General features: G+C 37.2%; 25 pseudogenes; all 25 read left to right on the top strand.

The window, feature by feature from the left end:
- The first annotated feature begins 20 nt into the window (after positions 1–20).
- On the top strand, positions 21–139 carry LOC148443812 (5S ribosomal RNA; annotated as a pseudogene).
- Positions 140–255: 116 nt separating this feature from the next.
- LOC148443811 (5S ribosomal RNA) lies at positions 256–374 on the top strand (annotated as a pseudogene).
- A 116-nt stretch (positions 375–490) lies between these two features.
- LOC148443810 (5S ribosomal RNA) lies at positions 491–609 on the top strand (annotated as a pseudogene).
- A 116-nt stretch (positions 610–725) lies between these two features.
- On the top strand, positions 726–843 carry LOC148443809 (5S ribosomal RNA; annotated as a pseudogene).
- Positions 844–1193: 350 nt separating this feature from the next.
- On the top strand, positions 1194–1312 carry LOC148443808 (5S ribosomal RNA; annotated as a pseudogene).
- Positions 1313–1428: 116 nt separating this feature from the next.
- LOC148443807 (5S ribosomal RNA) lies at positions 1429–1547 on the top strand (annotated as a pseudogene).
- A 116-nt stretch (positions 1548–1663) lies between these two features.
- On the top strand, positions 1664–1782 carry LOC148443806 (5S ribosomal RNA; annotated as a pseudogene).
- Positions 1783–2133: 351 nt separating this feature from the next.
- Positions 2134–2252, top strand: LOC148443805 (5S ribosomal RNA; annotated as a pseudogene).
- Positions 2253–2603: 351 nt separating this feature from the next.
- On the top strand, positions 2604–2722 carry LOC148443804 (5S ribosomal RNA; annotated as a pseudogene).
- A 116-nt stretch (positions 2723–2838) lies between these two features.
- On the top strand, positions 2839–2957 carry LOC148443803 (5S ribosomal RNA; annotated as a pseudogene).
- Positions 2958–3073: 116 nt separating this feature from the next.
- On the top strand, positions 3074–3192 carry LOC148443802 (5S ribosomal RNA; annotated as a pseudogene).
- Positions 3193–3308: 116 nt separating this feature from the next.
- LOC148443801 (5S ribosomal RNA) lies at positions 3309–3427 on the top strand (annotated as a pseudogene).
- Positions 3428–3543: 116 nt separating this feature from the next.
- On the top strand, positions 3544–3662 carry LOC148443800 (5S ribosomal RNA; annotated as a pseudogene).
- A 116-nt stretch (positions 3663–3778) lies between these two features.
- On the top strand, positions 3779–3897 carry LOC148443799 (5S ribosomal RNA; annotated as a pseudogene).
- A 115-nt stretch (positions 3898–4012) lies between these two features.
- LOC148443798 (5S ribosomal RNA) lies at positions 4013–4131 on the top strand (annotated as a pseudogene).
- Positions 4132–4482: 351 nt separating this feature from the next.
- LOC148443797 (5S ribosomal RNA) lies at positions 4483–4601 on the top strand (annotated as a pseudogene).
- A 351-nt stretch (positions 4602–4952) lies between these two features.
- LOC148443796 (5S ribosomal RNA) lies at positions 4953–5071 on the top strand (annotated as a pseudogene).
- Positions 5072–5187: 116 nt separating this feature from the next.
- LOC148443795 (5S ribosomal RNA) lies at positions 5188–5306 on the top strand (annotated as a pseudogene).
- A 116-nt stretch (positions 5307–5422) lies between these two features.
- LOC148443794 (5S ribosomal RNA) lies at positions 5423–5541 on the top strand (annotated as a pseudogene).
- A 115-nt stretch (positions 5542–5656) lies between these two features.
- LOC148443793 (5S ribosomal RNA) lies at positions 5657–5775 on the top strand (annotated as a pseudogene).
- A 350-nt stretch (positions 5776–6125) lies between these two features.
- LOC148443792 (5S ribosomal RNA) lies at positions 6126–6244 on the top strand (annotated as a pseudogene).
- A 116-nt stretch (positions 6245–6360) lies between these two features.
- LOC148443791 (5S ribosomal RNA) lies at positions 6361–6479 on the top strand (annotated as a pseudogene).
- A 115-nt stretch (positions 6480–6594) lies between these two features.
- Positions 6595–6713, top strand: LOC148443790 (5S ribosomal RNA; annotated as a pseudogene).
- A 351-nt stretch (positions 6714–7064) lies between these two features.
- Positions 7065–7183, top strand: LOC148443789 (5S ribosomal RNA; annotated as a pseudogene).
- A 116-nt stretch (positions 7184–7299) lies between these two features.
- Positions 7300–7418, top strand: LOC148443788 (5S ribosomal RNA; annotated as a pseudogene).
- The last annotated feature ends 82 nt before the right edge of the window (positions 7419–7500 follow it).

Genomic DNA, 7500 nt, shown 5'->3' with positions numbered 1-7500 from the left:
TAAAGTTAATGCTTTTGAGCACCTACAGCCAAACCACACTGGACATGCCCAATCTCGTTTGATCTTGGTAGCTATGCAGTGTTGGGCCTGGTTAGTACTTGGACGGGAGACCACCTGGGAATATCAGGTGCTGTAGGTAATTTTATATAGCCATAACATTCTTTTCTATTACATTTTACATTACATTTTTTCAACTTATCAATGAATTTACTTGAGTTAAGAAGTAAAAGAGGTCTAAAGTTAATGTTTTTGTGCACCTACAGTCAAACCACACTGGTTATTCCCAATCTCGTCTGATCTTGAAAGCTATGCAGTGTTGCGCCTGGTTAGTACTTGGATGGGAGACCACCTGGGAATGCCAGGTGCTGTAGGTAATTTTATACTGCCATAACATTCTTTTCTATTACATTTTACATTTAATTTTTTCAACTTATCAATGAATTTACTTGAGTTAAGAAGTAAAAGAGGTCTAAAGTTAATATTTTAGAGCACCTACAGCCAAACCACACTGAACATGCCCAATCTTGTCAGATCTTGGAAGCTATGCAGTGTTGGGCCTGGTTAGTACTTGGATGGGAGACCCCATGGGAATGCCAGGTGCTGTAGTTAATTTTATATAGCCATAACATTCTTTTCTATTACATTTTACAATACATTTTTTCATCTTATCAATGAATTTACTTGAGTTAAGAAGTAAAAGAGGTCTAAAGTTAATGTTTTTGAGCACCTACAGTCAAAACACACTGGACATGCCAATCTCATCTGATCTTGGAAGCTATGCAGTGTTGGGCCTGTTTAGTACATGGATGGGAGACCCCCTGGGAATACCAGGTGCTGTAGGTAATTTTATTCTGCCATAACATTCTTTTCTATTACATTTTACATTTAATTTTTTCAACTTATCAATGAATTTACTTGAGTTAAGAAGTAATAGGGTGTAAATTTAATGCTTTTGAGCACCTACAGCCAAACCACACTGGACATGCCCAATCTCGTCTGATCTTGTAAGCCTTGCTGTGTTGGGCCTGGTTTGTACTTGGATGGGAGAACACCTGGGAATACCAGTTGCTGTAGGAAATTTTATACAGCCAAAACATTCTTTTCTATTACATTTTTCATTTAATTTTTTCAACTTATCATTGAATTTACTTGAGTTAAGAAGTAAAAGAGATCTAAAGTTAATGTTTTTGAGCACCTACAGCCAAACCACACTGGACATGCCCAATCTTGTTTGATCTTGGAAGCTATGCAGTGTTGGGCCTGGTTAGTACTTGGATGGGAGACCACCTGGGAATACGAGGTGCTGTAGGTAATTTTATACTGCCATAACATTCTTTTCTATTACATTTTAAATTTAATTTTTTCAACTTATCAATGAATTTACTTGAGTTAAGAAGTAATAGAGGTCTAAAGTTAATGGTTTTGGGCACCTACAGCCAAACCACACTGGACATGCCCAATCTCGTCTGATCTTGGAAGCTATGTAGTGTTGGGCCTGGTTAGTACTTGGATGGGAGACCACCTGGGAATACCAGGTGCTGTAGGTAATTTTATACAGCTATAACATTCTTTTCTATTACATTTTACATTTAATTTTTTCAACTTATCAATGAATTTACTTGAGTTAAGAAGTAATAGAGGTCTAAAGTTAAAGTTTTTGAGCACCTACAGCCAAACCACACTGGACATGCCCAATCTCGTCTGATATTGGAAGCTATGCAGTGTTGGGCCTGGTTAGTACATGGATGGGAGACCCCCTGGGAATACCAGGTGCTGTAGGTAATTTTATACTGCCATAACATTCTTTTCTATTACATTTTACATTTAATTTTTTCAACTTATCAATGAATTTACTTGAGTTAAGAAGTAATAGAGGTGTAAATTTAATGCTTTTGAGCACCTACAGCCAAACCACACTGGACATGCCCAATCTCGTCTGATCTTGTAAGCCTTGCTGTGTTGGGCCTGGTTTGTACTTGGATGGGAGACCACCTGGGAATACCAGTTGCTGTAGGAAATTTTTTACAGCAAAAACATTCTTTTCTATTACATTTTACATTTAATTTTTTCAACTTATCATTGAATTTACTTGAGTTAAGAAGTAAAAGAGATCTAAAGTTAATGATTTTGAGCACCTACAGTCAAACAACACTGGACATGCCAAATCTCGTCTTATCTTGGAAGCTATGCAGTGTTGGGCCTGGTTAGTACATAGATGGGAGACCCCCTGGGAATACCAGGTGCTGTAGGTAATTTTATACTGCCATAACATTCTTTTCTATTACATTTTACATTTAATTTTTTCAAATTATCAATGAATTTACTTGAGTTAAGAAGTAATAGAGGTGTAAATTTAATGCTTTTGAGCACCTACAGCCAAACCACACTGGACATGCCCAATCTCGTCTGATCTTGTAAGCCTTGCTGTGTTGGGCCTGGTTTGTACTTGGATGGGAGACCACCTGGGAATACCAGTTGCTGTAGGAAATTTTATACAGCCAAAACAGTCTTTTCTATTACATTTTACATTTAATTTTTTCAACTTATCATTGAATTTACTTGAGTTAAGAAGTAAAAGAGATCTAAAGTTAATGTTTTTGAGCACCTACAGCCAAACCACACTGGACATGCCCAATCTTGTTTGATCTTGGAAGCTATGCAGTGTTGGGTCTGGTTAGTACTTGGATGGGAGACCACCTGGGAATACCAGGTGCTGTAGGTAATTTTATACTGCCATAACATTCTTTTCTATTACATTTTACATTTAATTTTTTCAACTTATCAATGAATTTACTTGAGTTAAGAAGTAATAGAGGTCTAAAGTTAATGGTTTTGGGCACCTACAGCCAAACCACACTGGACATGCCCAATCTCGTCTGATCTTGGAAGCTATGCAGTGTTGGGCCTGGTTAGTACTTGGATGGGAGATGACCTAGGAATCCCAGGTGCTGTAGGTAATTTTATACTACCATAATATTCTTTCCTATTACATTTTACATTTAATTTTTTCAACTTATCAATGAATTTACTTGAGTTAAGAAGTAATAGAGGTCTAAAGTTAATTCTTTTGAGCACCTACAGCCAAACCACACTGGACATGCCCAATCTCGTCTGATCTTGGAAGCTATGCAGTGTTGGACCTGGTTTGTACTTGGATGGGAGACCACCTGGGAATATCAGGTGCTGTAGGTAATTTTATACTGCCGTTACATTCTTTTCTATTACATTTTACATTTAATTTTTTCAACTTATCAATGAATTTACTTGAGTTAAGAAGTAATAGAGGTCTAAATTTAATGCTTTTTAGCACCTACAGCCAAACCACACTGGACATGCCCAATCTCATCTGATCTTGGAAGCTATGCAGTGTTGGGCCTGGTTTGTACTTGGATGGGAGACCACCCGGGAATACCATGTGCTGTATGTAATTTTAGACAGCCAAAACATTCTTTTCTGTTACATTTTACATTTAATTTTTTCAACTTATCAATGAATTTACTTGAGTTAAGAAGTAAAAGAGGTCTAAAGTTAAAGTTTTTGAGCACCTGCAGCCAAACCACACTGGACATGCCCAATCTCGTCTGATCTTGGAAGCTATCCAGTGTTGGGCCTGGTTAGTACTTGGATGGGAGACCACCTGAGAATACCAGGTGCTGTAGGTAATTTTATACAGCCATAACATTCTTTTCTATTACATTTTACATTTAATTTTTTGAACTTATCAATGAATTTACTTGAGTTAAGAAGTAATAGAGGTCTAAAGTTAATTTTTTTGAGCACCTACAGCCAAACCACACTGGACATGCCCAATCTCGTCTGATCTTGGAAGCTATGCAGTGTTGGGCCTGGTTAGTACTTGGATGGGAGACTACCTGGGAATACCAGGGCCTGTAGGTAATTTTATGCAGCCATAACATTCTTTTCTATTACATTTTACATTTAATTTTTTCAACTTATCAAAGAATTTACTTGAGTAAAGAAGTAAAAGAGGTCTAAAGTTAATGTTTTGAGCTCCTTCAGCCAAACCACACTGGTCTTGCCCAATCTCATCTGATCTTGGAAGCTATGCAGTGTTGGGCCTGGTTAGTACATGGATGGGAGACCCCCTGGGAATACCAGGTGCTGTAGGTAATTTTATACTGCCATAACATTCTTTTCTATTACATTTTACATTTAATTTTTTCAACTTATCAATGAATTTACTTGAGTTAAGAAGTAATAGAGGTGTAAATTTAATGCTTTTGAGCACCTACAGCCAAACCACACTGGACATGCCCAATCTCGTCTGATCTTGTAAGCCTTGCTGTGTTGGGCCTGGTTTGTACTTGGATGGGAGACCACCTGGGAATACCAGTTGCTGTAGGAAATTTTTTACAGCCAAAACATTCTTTTCTATTACATTTTACATTTAATTTTTTCAACTTATCATTGAATTTACTTGAGTTAAGAAGTAAAAGAGATCTAAAGTTAATGATTTTGAGCACCTACAGTCAAACAACACTGGACATGCCAAATCTCGTCTGATCTTGGAAGCTATGCAGTGTTGGGCCTGGTTAGTACATAGATGGGAGACCCCCTGGGAATACCAGGTGCTGTAGGTAATTTTATACTGCCATAACATTCTTTTCTATTACATTTTACATTTAATTTTTTCAAATTATCAATGAATTTACTTGAGTTAAGAAGTAATAGAGGTGTAAATTTAATGCTTTTGAGCACCTACAGCCAAACCACACTGGACATGCCCAATCTCGTCTGATCTTGTAAGCCTTGCTGTGTTGGGCCTGGTTTGTACTTGGATGGGAGACCACCTGGGAATACCAGTTGCTGTAGGAAATTTTATACAGCCAAAACAGTCTTTTCTATTACATTTTACATTTAATTTTTTCAACTTATCATTGAATTTACTTGAGTTAAGAAGTAAAAGAGATCTAAAGTTAATGTTTTTGAGCACCTACAGCCAAACCACACTGGACATGCCCAATCTTGTTTGATCTTGGAAGCTATGCAGTGTTGGGTCTGGTTAGTACTTGGATGGGAGACCACCTGAGAATACCAGGTGCTGTAGGTAATTTTATACTGCCATAACATTCTTTTCTATTACATTTTACATTTAATTTTTTCAACTTATCAATGAATTTACTTGAGTTAAGAAGTAATAGAGGTCTAAAGTTAATGGTTTTGGGCACCTACAGCCAAACCACACTGGACATGCCCAATCTCGTCTGATCTTGGAAGCTATCCAGTGTTGGGCCTGGTTAGTACTTGGATGGGAGACCACCTGAGAATACCAGGTGCTGTAGGTAATTTTATACAGCCATAACATTCTTTTCTATTACATTTTACATTTAATTTTTTGAACTTATCAATGAATTTACTTGAGTTAAGAAGTAATAGAGGTCTAAAGTTAATTTTTTTGAGCACCTACAGCCAAACCACACTGGACATGCCCAATCTCGTCTGATCTTGGAAGCTATGCAGTGTTGGGCCTGGTTAGTACTTGGATGGGAGACTACCTGGGAATACCAGGGCCTGTAGGTAATTTTATGCAGCCATAACATTCTTTTCTATTACATTTTACATTTAATTTTTTCAACTTATCAAAGAATTTACTTGAGTAAAGAAGTAAAAGAGGTCTAAAGTTAATGTTTTGAGCTCCTTCAGCCAAACCACACTGGTCTTGCCCAATCTCATCTGATCTTGGAAGCTATGCAGTGTTGGGCCTGGTTAGTAATTAGATGGGAGACCACCTGGGAATAGCAGGAGCTGTAGGTAATTTTATACTGCCATACCATTCTTTTTTATTATATTTTACATTTCATTTTACAACTAATCATTGAATTTACTTGAGTTAAGAAGTAAAAGAGGTCTAAAGTTAATGTTTTTGAGCACCTACAGCCAAACCACACTGGACATGCCCAATCTCGTCTGATCTTGTAAGCCTTGCTGTGTTGGGCCTGGTTTGTACTTGGATGGGAGACCACCTGGGAATACCAGTTGCTGTAGGAAATTTTATACAGCCAAAACATTCTTTTCTATTACTTTTTACATTTAATTTTTTCAACTTATCATTGAATTTACTTGAGTTAAGAAGTAAAAGAGATCTAAAGTTAATGTTTTTGAGCACCTACAGCCAAAGCACACTGGACATGCCCAATCTTGTTTGATCTTGGAAGCTATGCAGTGTTGGGTCTGGTTAGTACTTGGATGGGAGACCACCTGGGAATACCAGGTGCTGTAGGTAATTTTATACTGCCATAACATTCTTTTCTATTACATTTTACATTTAATTTTTTCAACTTATCAATGAATTTACTTGAGTTAAGAAGTAATAGAGGTCTAAAGTTAATGGTTTTGGGCACCTACAGCCAAACCACACTGGACATGCCCAATCTCGTCTGATCTTGGAAGCTATGTAGTGTTGGGCCTGGTTAGTACTTGGATGGGAGACCACCTGGGAATACCAGGTGCTGTATGTAATTTTAGACAGCCAAAACATTCTTTTCTATTATATTTACATTTAATTTTTTCAACTTATCAATGAATTTACTTGATTTAAGAAGTAAAAGAGGTCTAAAGTTAATGTTTTTGAGCACCTACAGCCAAACCACACTGGACATGCCCAATCTCGTCTGATTTTGGAAGCTATGCAGTGTTGGGCCTGGTTAGTACTTGGATGGGAGACCACCTGGGAATACCAGGTGCTGTAGGTAATTTTATACAGCCATAACATTCTTTTCTATTACATTTTACATTTAATTTTTTCAACTTATCAATGAATTTACTTGAGTTAAGAAGTAATAGAGGTCTAAAGTTAATGTTTTTGAGCTCCTTCAGCCAAACCACACTGGACATGCCCAATCTCGTCTGATCTTGTAAGCTATGCAGTGTTGGGCCTGGTTAGTACTTGGATGGGAGACGACCTAGAAATCCCAGGTGCTGTAGGTAATTTTATACTACCATAATAGTCTTTTCTATTACATTTTACATTTAATTTTTTCAACTTATCAATGAATTTACTTGAGTTAAGAAGTAATAGAGGTCTAAAGTTAATGCTTTTGAGCACCTACAGCCAAACCACACTGGACATGCCCAATCTCATCTGATCTTGGAAGCTATGCAGTGTTGGACCTGGTTTGTACTTGGATGGGAGACCACCTGGGAATACCAGGTGCTGTAAGTAATTTTATACTGCCGTAACATTCTTTTCTATTAGATTTTACATTTAATTTTTTCAACTTATCAATGAATTTACTTGAGTTAAGAAGTAATAGAGGTCTAAATTTAATGCTTTTGAGCACCTACAGCCAAACCACACTGGACATGCCCAATCTCATCTGATCTTGGAAGCTATGCAGTGTTGGTCCTGGTTTGTACTTGGATGGGAGACCACCCGGGAATACCATGTGCTGTATGTAATTTTAGACAGCCAAAACATTCTTTTCTATTACATTTTACATTTAATTTTTTCAACTTATCAATGAATTTACTTGAGTTAAG

The sequence above is a fragment of the Taudactylus pleione genome, unplaced genomic scaffold (genome assembly GCF_031769625.1).
Source record: "Taudactylus pleione unplaced genomic scaffold, aTauple2 ptg001270l, whole genome shotgun sequence".
Classification (NCBI taxonomy): Eukaryota; Metazoa; Chordata; class Amphibia; order Anura; family Myobatrachidae; genus Taudactylus; species Taudactylus pleione.
Note: the sequence above shows the minus strand (reverse complement) of the source record. Positions and strands in the feature narration are given on the sequence as shown.